Source organism: Candoia aspera, chromosome 2 (genome assembly GCF_035149785.1).
Source record: "Candoia aspera isolate rCanAsp1 chromosome 2, rCanAsp1.hap2, whole genome shotgun sequence".
NCBI classification, from domain to species: domain Eukaryota; kingdom Metazoa; phylum Chordata; class Lepidosauria; order Squamata; family Boidae; genus Candoia; species Candoia aspera.
Genome location: NC_086154.1, coordinates 114,722,134 through 114,735,324, shown reverse-complemented (window position 1 = coordinate 114,735,324; position 13,191 = coordinate 114,722,134). Strand labels below are relative to the sequence as shown.

Genomic DNA, 13,191 nt, shown 5'->3' with positions numbered 1-13,191 from the left:
AGTTAATATATTCCAGTGGAGAGAAGAAAGGATATATGCATGCACACATAGAAACTGGAATGAGGTGTCACTGAGAGTCCTTTTGGATGTGGTTAGCAGGAGGATTTAGGAATTGAGCTATGACAGATTGCCTTGGTGGTGACTGATAGAAAGAGCTGGCTGAGAAGCCAGGAGGCCTTTTGGCAATGAGCTGACTCATGCGAAGCTGTTACCCAGCTGTGCATTTCAAAAGAGGCTAATGAATGGGTATAATTAGGTGGAAAGGGAATTCCTGCTAGTTGGGCTAAAGGGACTGTTTGCAGGATGTTGGTCTTCCTGGTTCTTTTTCTGTGCCCCCCCCCCATATCCTTTCTCCTTTTCTTTTACTAATTTTATCTATAGCATTAGTATGCAAATTGTTAAACATAGCTTATTTTGAAGAACAGGCTCTCAGCTAGCTAGATCTGAAATGGGGTGGGTGGCTGATCTGCAACAGAAAAGATGCTTGGGATCTGGCATGGGCATACTTGCTGTGTTTGTACCTCCATAAAGAAGCCATGCCTTTTGCTGTGTCTGAATGGTAGCCATGTGATCGCAAGGAAAATATTGCTTGGGTTAAATAATGCTTCCTTAATTATGTACTTCCTTGGGATCACATGGCTATTGTGCAAACACAGGAAAAGGCACAGCTTTCTTAAAGAGCTGCTGACAGATTCAGTGAGTACGCCCAAGCTGGATCCAAAGCACATTTCCTACTTCATGCACATCCTGAGGACTACCCAGTTGGGTGGACATCTGGTGACTGCATAGATGAATAACTTACAGTATTGTAAGTTATTACAATAGCTCTTCCAAGGACACTTCAGTGATCTCTTTGATCCCTCTATCCAACTTACTCATTCTTCACCTTCTTCTACTTACCTTAATCTTGCAAAGTAGAGTACTTTTTCTAGTTCACTTGCATCATGAGCCCAAAATATGTGAGTTTTTGTTTACCAATTGTCATCCCAAGGAAGCAGTCAGTATTTATTTGGTACAGTATGGTTGGAGTAGAGGTACCTTTGGCCCGTAAATAGCCACCTCCAAATCCATAATTTGAAGGCATTTATCTTATTTCTCTTGCTTTTTCTCAGTGCCCAGCTTTCAGAGCTCTACATTACAAACATTGATATTTATATATTTATCCTTCATTATCCTGTTTATCACTGCCCTAGGATTAAACTCCTCTACAATTCTCCAGCATACTGTCCATTCTAAATCAGATTAATCCAGATTTTTCATTTTCCTTTTTAGTTTCATAAGGAGCTCCTCTAAAGGCTTTTTTATTTTCATCTAATGAAGTGGTGTCATCTGTATATTTCAAGTTGTTCGTATTTCAGCTTACTATTTTGATTCCCACTGTCATTTCTTCTAGTCTTTCCTTTCTTATATTTGTTGTATAAATTAAACAGATAGAGGGATAACAGGGATCTTTGTCTCACTCCCTTTCCTATTCTGAGCCACTCTCTTTCTCCTAATTTATTTTTACAGTAGCTTCTTGTTCATTGCAAAGACTCCTGAGAAGAATAATCAAGTGTTGTGACACACCCATTAGACTTAATATATTTCACATTCTTACATGATCTACACAATCAAAGCTTTGCTATAGTCAGTAAAGCAGGTTAACCTCCTCTTTAAATTCACTTGCTCTCTCTGTTATCCATCTTACATTAGCTCTCTGATCTCATATTCCTCTGCCTTTTCTGAAACCTCCTTGTTCATTTTGCATTACTCGCTCCATGTAGGCTCTATTCTTCCTTGTAAGTTCTTAAGCAAAGCTTTGCTTGAGTAAGTAATTAGTGCAATGGTTCAATAATTCATACATTCTCTTCCAACCTCAGTTATATGTACATACAATGCTCCTGTCTAATCTCTGGGCCAGATAGCAATGTTCTATATTTATTGACATATGAAACTTTAAACAGTTGAAAGGGTATTTCATCTGAACCTGGGGCTGTCCTATTTAATAGCTTATCTATTGCATGTCTTGCCTCACGTTGCAGTAGATTTGATTCATGGATATATTCTTTGTGTATAATGATTTCTAAAATCCCATATGTAATGAGTTTCTTTCTTTAATATCATTGTCCTGTAGTGGATCTTCTCTGTGATGACTCTTGAATAGTCCTCTCTTACCTCTTGTCTGATCTTAAAAACATCTCTCATTTTTCTTTTTCTTTTTTCTTATTTTCCTCTACTTGTTGACATTATTGTTCCTTGTCCTTTCTTTCTTGACTTTGGAACAACTAATGCTTTTATTTTCCATATTTCTTTGGCTATCATGATAGCTTGTTCTAAAAGTCACTTGGATCTTTCATCTTTGAAATTTTGGGAATATTTTTATCTGTTTCAGTCTTCACAGTGTCTCTTGTCTATTCCTATAGCTCATCAGATTTTCTCTTGCATAAGAGTACTGAATCTGCTCCTTGTATCAGTCCTTTTTCGTAACTGTATGTCCTCTAGGTTAAATCTGGGACACCCACTCTCTTTAATTTTTCTATGTTTAACCCATATTATTTGATACCAATAATTTCTGATTCATAATCTGCACCCAGAAGTGCAGATTACTGACTGCTCTAAATTTTAGTGCATTTATTTCATTTCATTTCATTTTCTGGATCTAGGGAAGGGACATCTGCCAGGAACTTATGCACATAAAACATAAAGTTAAGGGGTAAAGCTATGCAGCTTTGGTAAGCCATGGAAGAGGAGAAAATACAAAGAGTAAACCTGTTTCTGATGGAAAACCCATGGATAAGGTCCTTTAGCCATTTCTGTTGGAAGATATAACAGTTTATTTCTACTGTGTGAATAACTGATGTGCTAGAGCTTTTTAAATTTAACTTAGACAACCTGATAAACTATCTGTGGCTCTACACTTCTTGCCTAGGCCTTGGGAAGTACTCATGACAGATTTTCAAAGCCATAAAAGTGTCAGTCACTATATTGGTTGATAATTGTATTTTATTTTGCTGTGTGAATGGGAATTGGGGCAAGGTGGAATCAAAGAACCATAGAACTGTTAAGGCCATCAAGTCCAATTCTCTGAGAAACACCACATTAATTTCTCATTCACATGCCAAAATATGTATGGACCTCTCAACCCTTTTGCAAATCCTGGTCTGGAAAACAATGCATGTTGGTTTAAATTGAAAATGCCTTGCAGTCCTATTTACTTATCCTTCCTTTGCCTCCCACATCCATTTCTGAAACAATCCAATATTGCTGGGGTTCTTGACTGTAACTTTCTGTATTATCTATTGTATCTCTTAGGCTTTATCCCTATTTTGTCCCTGGATAAATCTTTGATTCTGAATGCGTATATGTTTTGCTACATGCTAAAGTATTTCAGACTGATAGACATATAAGTGGAAAATGTTTGATAGCAGTGTGAGTGCAAAGTAAGGAGAGAAACAGCCCCATAGCAACATCTCTGTTAGGTGGAGCAAGCTACTTCTGCAGCTAAGATCCCATAAATGATGACATGATAGCCTCTTTGGGGGGAGGGATTGTCTCTATATCTATGGGGGATTATTTATTTAGCTATCTTTGCAGTTTTGCCCAGGAACATAAGGAATTGATCCCTGCAGAAACAGAGAAAGAAGACATCAAAGGGATATGTCTCTTGAAAGTTTACCCATATTCCCTGCTGCGACATTTCACACTTCATAAAGGTTAAACTGGAAATTGCTGGGCATATCCACTTGGAGTTTCATTTTAGAGTTATCAGTCCTTCATGCCCTTCAAGCTTACCATTGATCTGCTCCAAGTATAGGAAAAATGGAAGTTTTAACTGTGTTGTTTTGGATTTTAGTGAGACATAATGGAAACCATTAATTCTTCTTGTTAAGAAATTGGAGAGCAAGTTTAAATGTGCAGGCAATATATGTGCTTGTGTAGATTTGCTGTACCTGTGCTGGCTTGGAAGAAAGAATATAGTGCCTTTCTGCCTCCTTACAGAGGATTTGAGCTGTGTGTGTGTGTGTGTGTGTGTTTATCATGGGCTATTAGCTTTGTACTGAGAGTCTGATGGACAAGGATAAAGGTTTTTTCCCCCCACTACTTCTAAATTCAGAATAAACAGGTTCCAGTTCTGTGATCTCAGCTGGTGGGCAAGTCCTTGGATCGACTGCACAAAATTGCTGGAGTGGTAAATAACATTGAGGACAGAGCAAGATATACACACAGCAATTTGGATCGCTTGGTCAGCTGGGCCTTATTCCAGAAACATCTGTTTTAATGCAGCTACATGCAAGGTCATATCTCTAGAAATAAAGAATATTGGCCAGCTGAATCCTAGGATGGACAGCTGAATCCTAGAAAGCAAGGTTGACAGGATCCTTGTGGTATGACCGAAGGTGCTGCTGCAGCCATTGAAGATAATCTCATAAATGGTGCAAACAAGGAGAGAAATACCTGTCAAGCAATTGCTAGCTTCACTTCTAATTCGGTCTGAGTGATCACTGCTGCTGTTTTAAACAGTATTTGAAAATGGAATGGTTCTGAAAACTAAATGAAAAGATTACTTAATACTATTATATGCTTATAATAGTATTAAGTAATCTTTTCATTTAGTTTTCAGAACCATTCCATTTTCAAATACTGTTTAAAACAGCAGCAGTACAAGCAATGCGCGGAAGTGGAAGAAGACAATAGAATAGGAAGGACAAGAGACCTCTTCCAGAAAATTAGAAACATTGGAGGTAAATTCCAGGCCAAAATGGGTATGATCAAAAACAAAGATGGCAAGGACCTAACAGAAGAAGAAGAGATCAAGAAAAGGTGGCAAGAATATACAGAAGACCTGTATAGGAAGGATAACAATATCGGGGATAGCTTTGACAGTGTGGTCGGTGAGCTAGAGCCAGACATCCTGAAGAGTGAGGTTGAGTGGGCCTTAAGAAGCATTGCTAATAACAAGGCAACAGGAGACGACGGCATCCCAGCTGAACTGTTCAAAATCTTGCAAGATGATGCTGTCAAGGTAATGCATGCTATATGCCAGCAAATTTGGAAAACACAAGAATGGCCATCAGACTGGAAAAAATCAACTTATATCCCCATACCAAAAAAGGGAAACACTAAAGAATGTTCAAACTATCGAACAGTGGCACTCATTTCACATGCCAGTAAGGTAATGCTCAAGATCCTGCAAGGTAGACTTCAGCAGTTCATGGAGCGAGAATTGCCAGATGTACAAGCTGGGTTTAGAAAAGGCAGAGGAACTAGAGACCAAATTGCCAATATCCGCTGGATAATGGAAAAAGCCAGGGAGTTTCAGAAAAACATCTATTTCTGTTTTATTGACTATTCTAAAGCCTTTGACTGTGTGGACCATAACAAATTGTGGCAAGTTCTTAGTGGTATAGGGATACCAAGTCATCTTGTATGCCTCCTGAAGAATCTGTATAACGACCAAGTAGCAACAGTAAGAACAGACCACGGAACAACAGACTGGTTTAAGATTGGGAAAGGAGTACGGCAGGGCTGTATCCTCTCACCCTACCTATTCAACTTGTATGCAGAACACATCATGCGACAAGCTGGCCTTGAGGAATCCAAGGCTGGAGTTAAAATCTCTGGAAGAAACATTAACAATCTCAGATATGCAGATGATACCACTTTGATGGCTGAAAGTGAAGAGGAATTGAGGAGCCTTATGATGAAGGTGAAAGAAGAAAGTGCAAAAGCTGGTTTGCAGCTAAACCTCAAAAAAACCAAGATTATGGCAACCAGCTTGATTGATAACTGGCAAATAGAGGGAGAAAATGTAGAGGCAGTGAAAGACTTTGTATTCCTAGGTGCAAAGATTACTGCAGATGCTGACTGCAGTCAGGAAATCAGAAGACGCTTAATCCTTGGAAGAAGAGCAATGACAAATCTCGATAAAATAGTTAAGAGCAGAGACATCACACTGACAACAAAGACCCGCATAGTTAAAGCAATGGTGTTCCCTGTAGTAACATATGGATGCGAGAGCTGGACCATAAGGAAGGCTGAGCGAAGGAAGATCGATGCTTTTGAACTATGGTGCTGGAGGAAAATTCTGAGAGTGCCTTGGACTGCAAGAAGATCAAACCAGTCCATCCTCCAGGAAATAAAGCCAGACTGCTCACTTGAGGGAATGATATTAAAGGCCAAACTGAAATACTTTGGCCACATAATGAGAAGACAGGACACCCTGGAGAAGATGCTGATGCTAGGGAGAGTGGAGGGCAAAAGGAAGAGGGGCTGACCAAGGGCAAGATGGATGGATGATATTCTAGAGGTGACGGACTCGTCCCTGGGGGAGCTGGGGGTGTTGACGACCAACAGGAAGCTCTGGCGTGGGCTGGTCCATGAAGTCACGAAGAGTCAGAAGCGACTAAACGAATAAACAACAATTATAAGCATTGGGTGAAAATATATTTGGGGGGTCTTAGCTCAGTCCAGTAGTTGATAGGGTAGGCTTGAATAATAGAGATAACATGTAGCATGCTTAGTAGCTTAGCATTCCCATTAGTGGCGTTCTTCCATTCCTTTGTTGTCAGCAGAAAGATTAACATGTAATTTATGTGTAGTTTGCCATATATGATGGTCACACCATGGGGTTTTTTGGTCTGTTGCACATACATACTGGGAAGTGGCCAGTCTTAAGTTTCCTGCAGTGAAGTGTGTTTATGTGCACTAATATCACTGGGTAGCCATGTAGGTTCAGTAAAAATCCCTACCTTTCATATCAGAACGTTACTATGTCATGTGTAAGTGTGAGGAAGAGATGTGACAGTCCAAACTGGAAGTTAAAAGCAGAACTGAACTTTTTGGAAAAAGGATAGAGTTCACATATTTGTAATATTAGATGTCTGTTGAATGGACATCTCCTTGCTTATGTGTTTTGTGAAAAAAAAATAAGCCTGGAAAATAAAGGTTTCCAAAACTTGACATTAAGTATATATATAAGGTCATTGCTTTAAAATTCCAGTCTCTGAGATCATTTAAAAGAAACCAGAGAAGATATCTCAGTCCATGAGGTTGAATCAAACTTATTGAATCAAACACAACTCAAGCTTCAAGATGTCCTCGTTATACTTTGAGATAACTCTTAGAAGCCTAAGGATTATACTCCTAAATACATCTGTAGTAATAAATAAACCTCTCGTGCTGCTTATACTTAAGGTTTCTTTTCTTGCTGAAACATACTAGAGGAAATATAGTTATGGATAGCTATGTACATGAAGAAAGATTAATGTCTCATAGTCTCAAACAAATACACAAGTTTATTGAAACTTTCATGCACTCTGTAAGATACACCCTGTACCGAAGGTGTTAATTAATGTAGGTTCATTAATGCATGTTAGTAGAAAATTTGAAATGGGAAATCGTTCTCTGATCTCTTGTAGAATTCTTAATTTGACAATCTATACAGTTTTAGAGTAGGAAATTTTGCTGCAATTGTGTGGAAACTTCTGATAGTGTCATAATGTCACAAACCAGCCAGTTAGGCAAAAACCTACTTGCCATTGGCTCCATGTCTCAGTTGTTTATAGGAAAAGGAGGCTGACAGTTCAGTCACGAGTGGTCTATGAGACAAATAGGCTGAGAAGCTGGGGGAAGGGAAGTTAAGGAGACTAAACGGAGGGATTTAACATAGCAGGAGAAGTGGGCCAGAGGCTCACTGTACTTCTAGTAGTGTATGGAAGAGAGAATTCCAGTCACACAGTGACACCTGTATAAATTCTGTCTCCTACACAAAGGGAGGGACTACTCTATAGATAGGACAGGACTTCTGAATTTTCAGTAGTAATGTGGAAGAGGGATTTTCTACTGAAATCCCTTCATTTACACAATTCCAAAGGTGGAAGAGCGTTGCCTTTTGCATCCAACAACCTTACAGTGCTGTTTAAAGCCATTTGATGCTCATGTTGACATGTTCATGGAAGCTGGGCTACAATTTCTTTCCTGCTTTTTTTTTCAGACTGAGGAGCTAAAGTTGGCATAAAGAACCCGATGGCTTTGCTTTCCACCATACAGTGCTTATAGCTGCACTAGATCTCCTGAATCTCCACTAGAAGTGACACAGCCCTTTGGTATTCCAGGTGAGAGTCCCTAACTGGACAAAAAAGGGAAACAACTGTAACTGAGGCATTTGTTTTTCTGAATGAACACATTGGATGGCGTTGTTTTTTGAGGTGTTCATCTTCGTGAGTGGTATTAGACCCTGGAAATGAGCAGAGGACAAGACTAACCAAATCCTCACAAAGTGTCTGGCAATTCCTAAAGCAGGAAAGATCCAATATTGAGCAGAAGTTTGGGTGAATCTTCCTGAAAGACCTGCTTTCTGACAAACATGCCTCACTAAGAATCTTGCCAGCTCCCTTGTGGATAGTGCAGACCCGCAAAGTGGCTGGATTTAATGGTGCTTCTGCTTTTTATCTGGCAACCTTCCATTTACTATAAAAGGGCAGAACCGGCAGTTTCAGACATTAGTTTTGTTACTGCCTAGTGAAATCTTTCCCTGTGTTGTGACACTTGTCTGTCTTGCCTTGCTCTCTAAGGCTTGAGTTAATTCAGCCACAGATTCTGTCAGAGAAGGGTAGTGCAAAAGGATTCCAACTGAAGCTCTTAAGAAGTATATATGCAGTCCCTGGATAATGCAAGTTCAGGAATTAGAGGGAGCCAAAGAATCACTATATGTCTACTAGCAGAATGGAATTGGCTGTCCAACCTCACCTTTTCCAGGGAGGGCAACAACACTGTGTGATCCGTAGGCTCCAAAGTGGACATGGACTGGAGGAGGGGGCAGTGAAACCTTGTGACTGCAGTGAAGGAGGAAAAGCAGTTCAGGGGGTAATCTGTGAGGAAAGTATAGGCCAGCCAGAGCGATATTCTCTTCTGCTTTTAGTCCGATGTGTGGGAATTGAGCGCAAGGTGGTACTTCTCTTAGCTGGATCCACTTGGCAAACCGTACATGATGATTTTGTCCCCAGGGTTGGATTTATGCAACGATTAACCATTCCTCCTGGTTAATTGCTTATTGTAGCTGAACCTCAGTGGTCCAGCTCGCTCTTCTCCCATCACATGGCACGGCTTGCCCATGACTGCCACTGCTTGTTTAAGATTATGCTGCTTTATTTGCTGAAGAACCTTGCCATTAAAAAGAAAAGCAAACCAACAGGAACATATAGATTAGTTTGGGTATGCTTATTTTCTTAGTGGCACATAGAAGTCCCCAGGAGATGACATACAAACAATAACAATCTAGTACTAGCCAGTGATGAACCATGTGGGGCAGTAGGAAGAAACAAAATGGGACTTTAGGCCCCATTCATGTCAAACCATAAATCATGATGAATGTGTCATGCGGTCTTAAGCCTTTTGGTGATTTAACTACCCAATTCGTCTTCATCAAGATACACACTTTTAAGAAGAAATAAATGCATCTCCCTTTTAATTGCTGTTTTATTTTTTTCTTATTTTATGTTGAAACAGATGAGTAAATTGCAGTGTTATCTGTACTATACTGAAACAATGTCATTCTGTTCTTTGCTTAGCTAGATAGGCCAGCCTAAGGGCAGTGAACTAAATATTTAAGCAATAAAGTTTTTTTGGAAGAAACACATGGAAATGGTGCTGCAAGTGACCAAAAGTTATTTCAGTCTATTGAGTTTTTGGTGGTATTATTATTATTATTATTATTATTATTATTATTATTATTATTATTACGGTTGTTGGCTAGATAGTAACCCAAGTCTACCCATTTTATGTTGAATATGGTCTGGATCCAAGCTGGTTAGATTGCATAACAAGAATCTTTTAAAATATTTAGAGAAATAAACTTCTAGACCTTCCTTAGCCAGAATCTTGTGTACTTTGCCTACAAAAAGCCAGGTAGCCAATTTCTGCACCAAAATTCTCTGCTTCTGTTCCTTTGGCATCCATTGTTATGCATTGCTTCCACAGGTAAATCTCTATCACCCAAAGCATTAATTTATCGGGAAACTATTTTTGATTCTTATTTGCTTAAGTTATCTTAAAGAGCAAACTAGATAATGATGTTTATAGAGCAGTTGGTGACTTTCTAAAACGAAGAAGTTGATGGGATTGGAATGGATTGGGACCGAAGTTGCAAGAAGGGGGGCTCTTTAATTCTCTTCCCTCTCATGTGTTGTTTGCAGTGAGATAATTTTTTTTCCTTAATGCTTTTCTGCCATCCCAAGTCTGCAAAAGCTGGCATTTTAAAAGGCAAACCTGAAAAGAGTGTTCAGCAGTGAGTTAAGGGGTGTCTTAGACTAAAGCAAGGAAAAGAGCTGTACTATATATTCTGGATAGAGGAAATCCCTGAGAATGAGCTAAAGACATAGTATTTGGGGGCTAGCAATATTGTCTACATCGTCTGTCAGCCGTTCTCTGGGGATCTGGGTATGAAGCCTGCGTGCCACTTGCTGTGGGTCCTTTTCAGCAGGAGATTCTTAGTTGGATCTATGCATGTGAAACATGTGCTCTCCCAGTGAATTACACTCCTCCTCTTAAACAGGTGTTTCTAACTTTTGAAAGTTTGTTAACACTGAGTTAAGCCTGGCATTACAAACAAGGGCCACAGACTTACTTCGGGGTCTTCCAACTATTGTCTGAATATAAACAAAAAATTAACTATGTTACCAAGAAAACAAGTGATTTAAATTATTGACACAAATAATACTTTCTATCTCAATGTGCATATATTTCTTGAATACAAAAGCACGCTAATACTTCTCCAGAACATACCTGGTTTTCAACTAAATAAGGTCTTTTGAACCAGCTAAAAGCTTACTGTAAAATCTTTAGTCATTCTACCTGTAGTATCCTGAGGACAAGAGAAAAGTTTTCTCTTCTGACTTTCTCTATGAACATGCAAAGGTGAAAAACAAGATCAGATACCTAAAAGCTGAGACCAGAGTCCTGGGGATGCTTATTTGGAAGTGAATTTTGCTAAGTTAAGTAAATAAGCATAGATCTGGGTTGCATGTGTCCAACCCTTTCCAGAAACAAAAGCTAAGTTTAATTTCCCCAGGCTTGGGCCTTCTAGCTGCATGGGACTGCCTGTCAGCCAGTCTGTTTGTTCCTATAACTTATATGCCTCTCCATTTCTGAAGACTTTCCACAGCCTACAGTATTCATATCAGGAGATTAAAAACATAAATTAATTAATACTATTTTAACCAGTTTGTCTGATGTGCCACCATTTGGGGTAGCATGAGCTTATTTGTCCCCAAATGCCCTTTTGAAAATGCTTTTACAGTCCTCTGAAAATGTACTAAGGAAGGGGTGGTCTGGATATCCAAGAGTAAACTACAGAGGAGGACCATTAACTAAGGAGGCCTGAGCCCATAGTCTCTGAAGAGTGTGTTCCCTCAATGGTGTAAATACCTGAGACAAGCCTCTGACTGTCATAGTGACCATGAACTCATAAGCTTCTCACATCCTCCAAGCAGGTGCATTGAAGGCCTCCAGAACCCAAAGTCTAGGGATCTCCAATACCAACCCTGCAACAGGGTCAAGTAGCTCAGGTAGGGGTAATGCTGGGCAACAGGGAGGCTGGTCCAAAACAATTACCCTAGCTGGTCACTCAAGCTCTGCCTCTGATGGAACACTGACTCTAGTCACCTAGAGAGTCTCCCAGATGACCATCACCACTATCTGTCAGCTCCAGATGTAGATCAGCCCAAGAAATAAGCTCCATATTAAGATTAAAACTACTTTTATTAAGATTGGCTATAGTAACAGAATCTTGCAAGTCTGATTATGCTTTACCTCCTCTTTTTCTTATACTTGTGTAAATTAGGGGACTATCTCAGATGCTTATGCATACCTTCTTTGATGTTTGGGCATAAGCAATGTTTCCCTCCTCATTGCTTGTTTTATTTATTTATTATTAACTTGCATACCACCCAACTCCCAATGACTCTGGGTGGCTCACAACATTCAAAACAAGGAAATTACAATAAAACCCAATTAAAGGGAAGAAAAAAGATAAAAATATGATAACAGTCTTCAAGTATCCGAAGATGGAGTAGACTATAACTGGAAAGAAACATGGGTCCTAAAAAAGTTAATGAGAGAATATCCGATCATACAGGATAAATCAGAAGAGATAGCAAACAGCAAAGATCAAGGACAATGAGGAAGTAAAAAGGACCATGGAAAGATGACAAAGATATATACTTCTTAATCATGCCTTCTTGATCTGACACTGCTTTCTTTAAAAAAAAAATGAAAAAACCCTGAAGGCTGGAGGATGCTATTGACAAAAAGAATCCTGAGTTTGATACAGTAAAATTTCTGAGGCTGTGTAACAACGTTTTTCTCTCAACAGAAGGCCAGAAATGTACTTTGTTAAAAAAAAAAAAAAAGAAGCTGACTCTTGGAAGCATAGATGTAGAGACTGCAGAAAGAGATGCTCTTGAAATGTGAACTAGACTATGGTGTGCAGCTTCTCTCTCTGCTCCCTTGGGGTACCAGCAAGAGGCTACAGACTATGTTTAGGGGGGCCAAAGCCTGCAGCTGCATCACATAGTTAAGAAAACTCTACTATTGAATATGCCCTCCATCCCCAAGTAATGATTGCTTTCACTCTGTTCTTTCATTGTTCTCAAGTGTATGCATGCATATTCTGAGAGAATAAAATAAGGAACTCTGTTGACTTCCCCAACCCCTTCCCCAAAAATCTTCATTTCTCTGCTGGGAGCAGAGGTCATCCTGGGAGAAAAATGAAAGAGAAACTTCATCTTTCTGAAAAAGCAGGCTACCCATATTTCCCCAACTACATTAATGAGTCTCAAGGAAGCCAAGCTAGCTGTATCCCCTAGAAGCTTTGCAGCCCTTTGAAATTTTTCAGGAGAATTGTGCTGCTCTTGCAGACAGCAGAGGAAAAGGTAGTTGTAAAAGAGCCAGTCCTGCTGGGTTTGGGTAATGATCACGTGGGCAGGCGTTATGCAGACTTCCCACCTGTTTGTCAATGCATCTTAGTCCATAACATTGGTGTTCTCTAGGTCTTTCCATATTTTGCTACATCATTTATTGTCCTGAGTCTTTTATTGATGAGATTTATCTTTGCCTCTTATGCTTCATCTTATATTTTGATTACACACTTGAGACAGGGTTCTTCCCCTTATATTCTGATGCTCTGTCTGCCTTTTGGAACACATCTTTTTAAAA

General features: G+C 39.5%; 1 protein-coding gene across 3 annotated transcripts in view; it reads left to right on the top strand.

Moving 5' to 3' along the window:
- The window catches only part of RBFOX3 (RNA binding fox-1 homolog 3), a 402,758-nt gene that overhangs the window by 137,560 nt on the left and 252,007 nt on the right, over positions 1–13,191 (top strand). For all 3 annotated transcript variants that reach the window (XM_063293356.1, XM_063293357.1, XM_063293358.1), the window contains exon 2: positions 7,973–8,093. The gene's annotated coding sequence lies outside the window, so the exon portion shown is untranslated. The remainder of the gene's footprint in view (positions 1–7,972; positions 8,094–13,191) is intronic.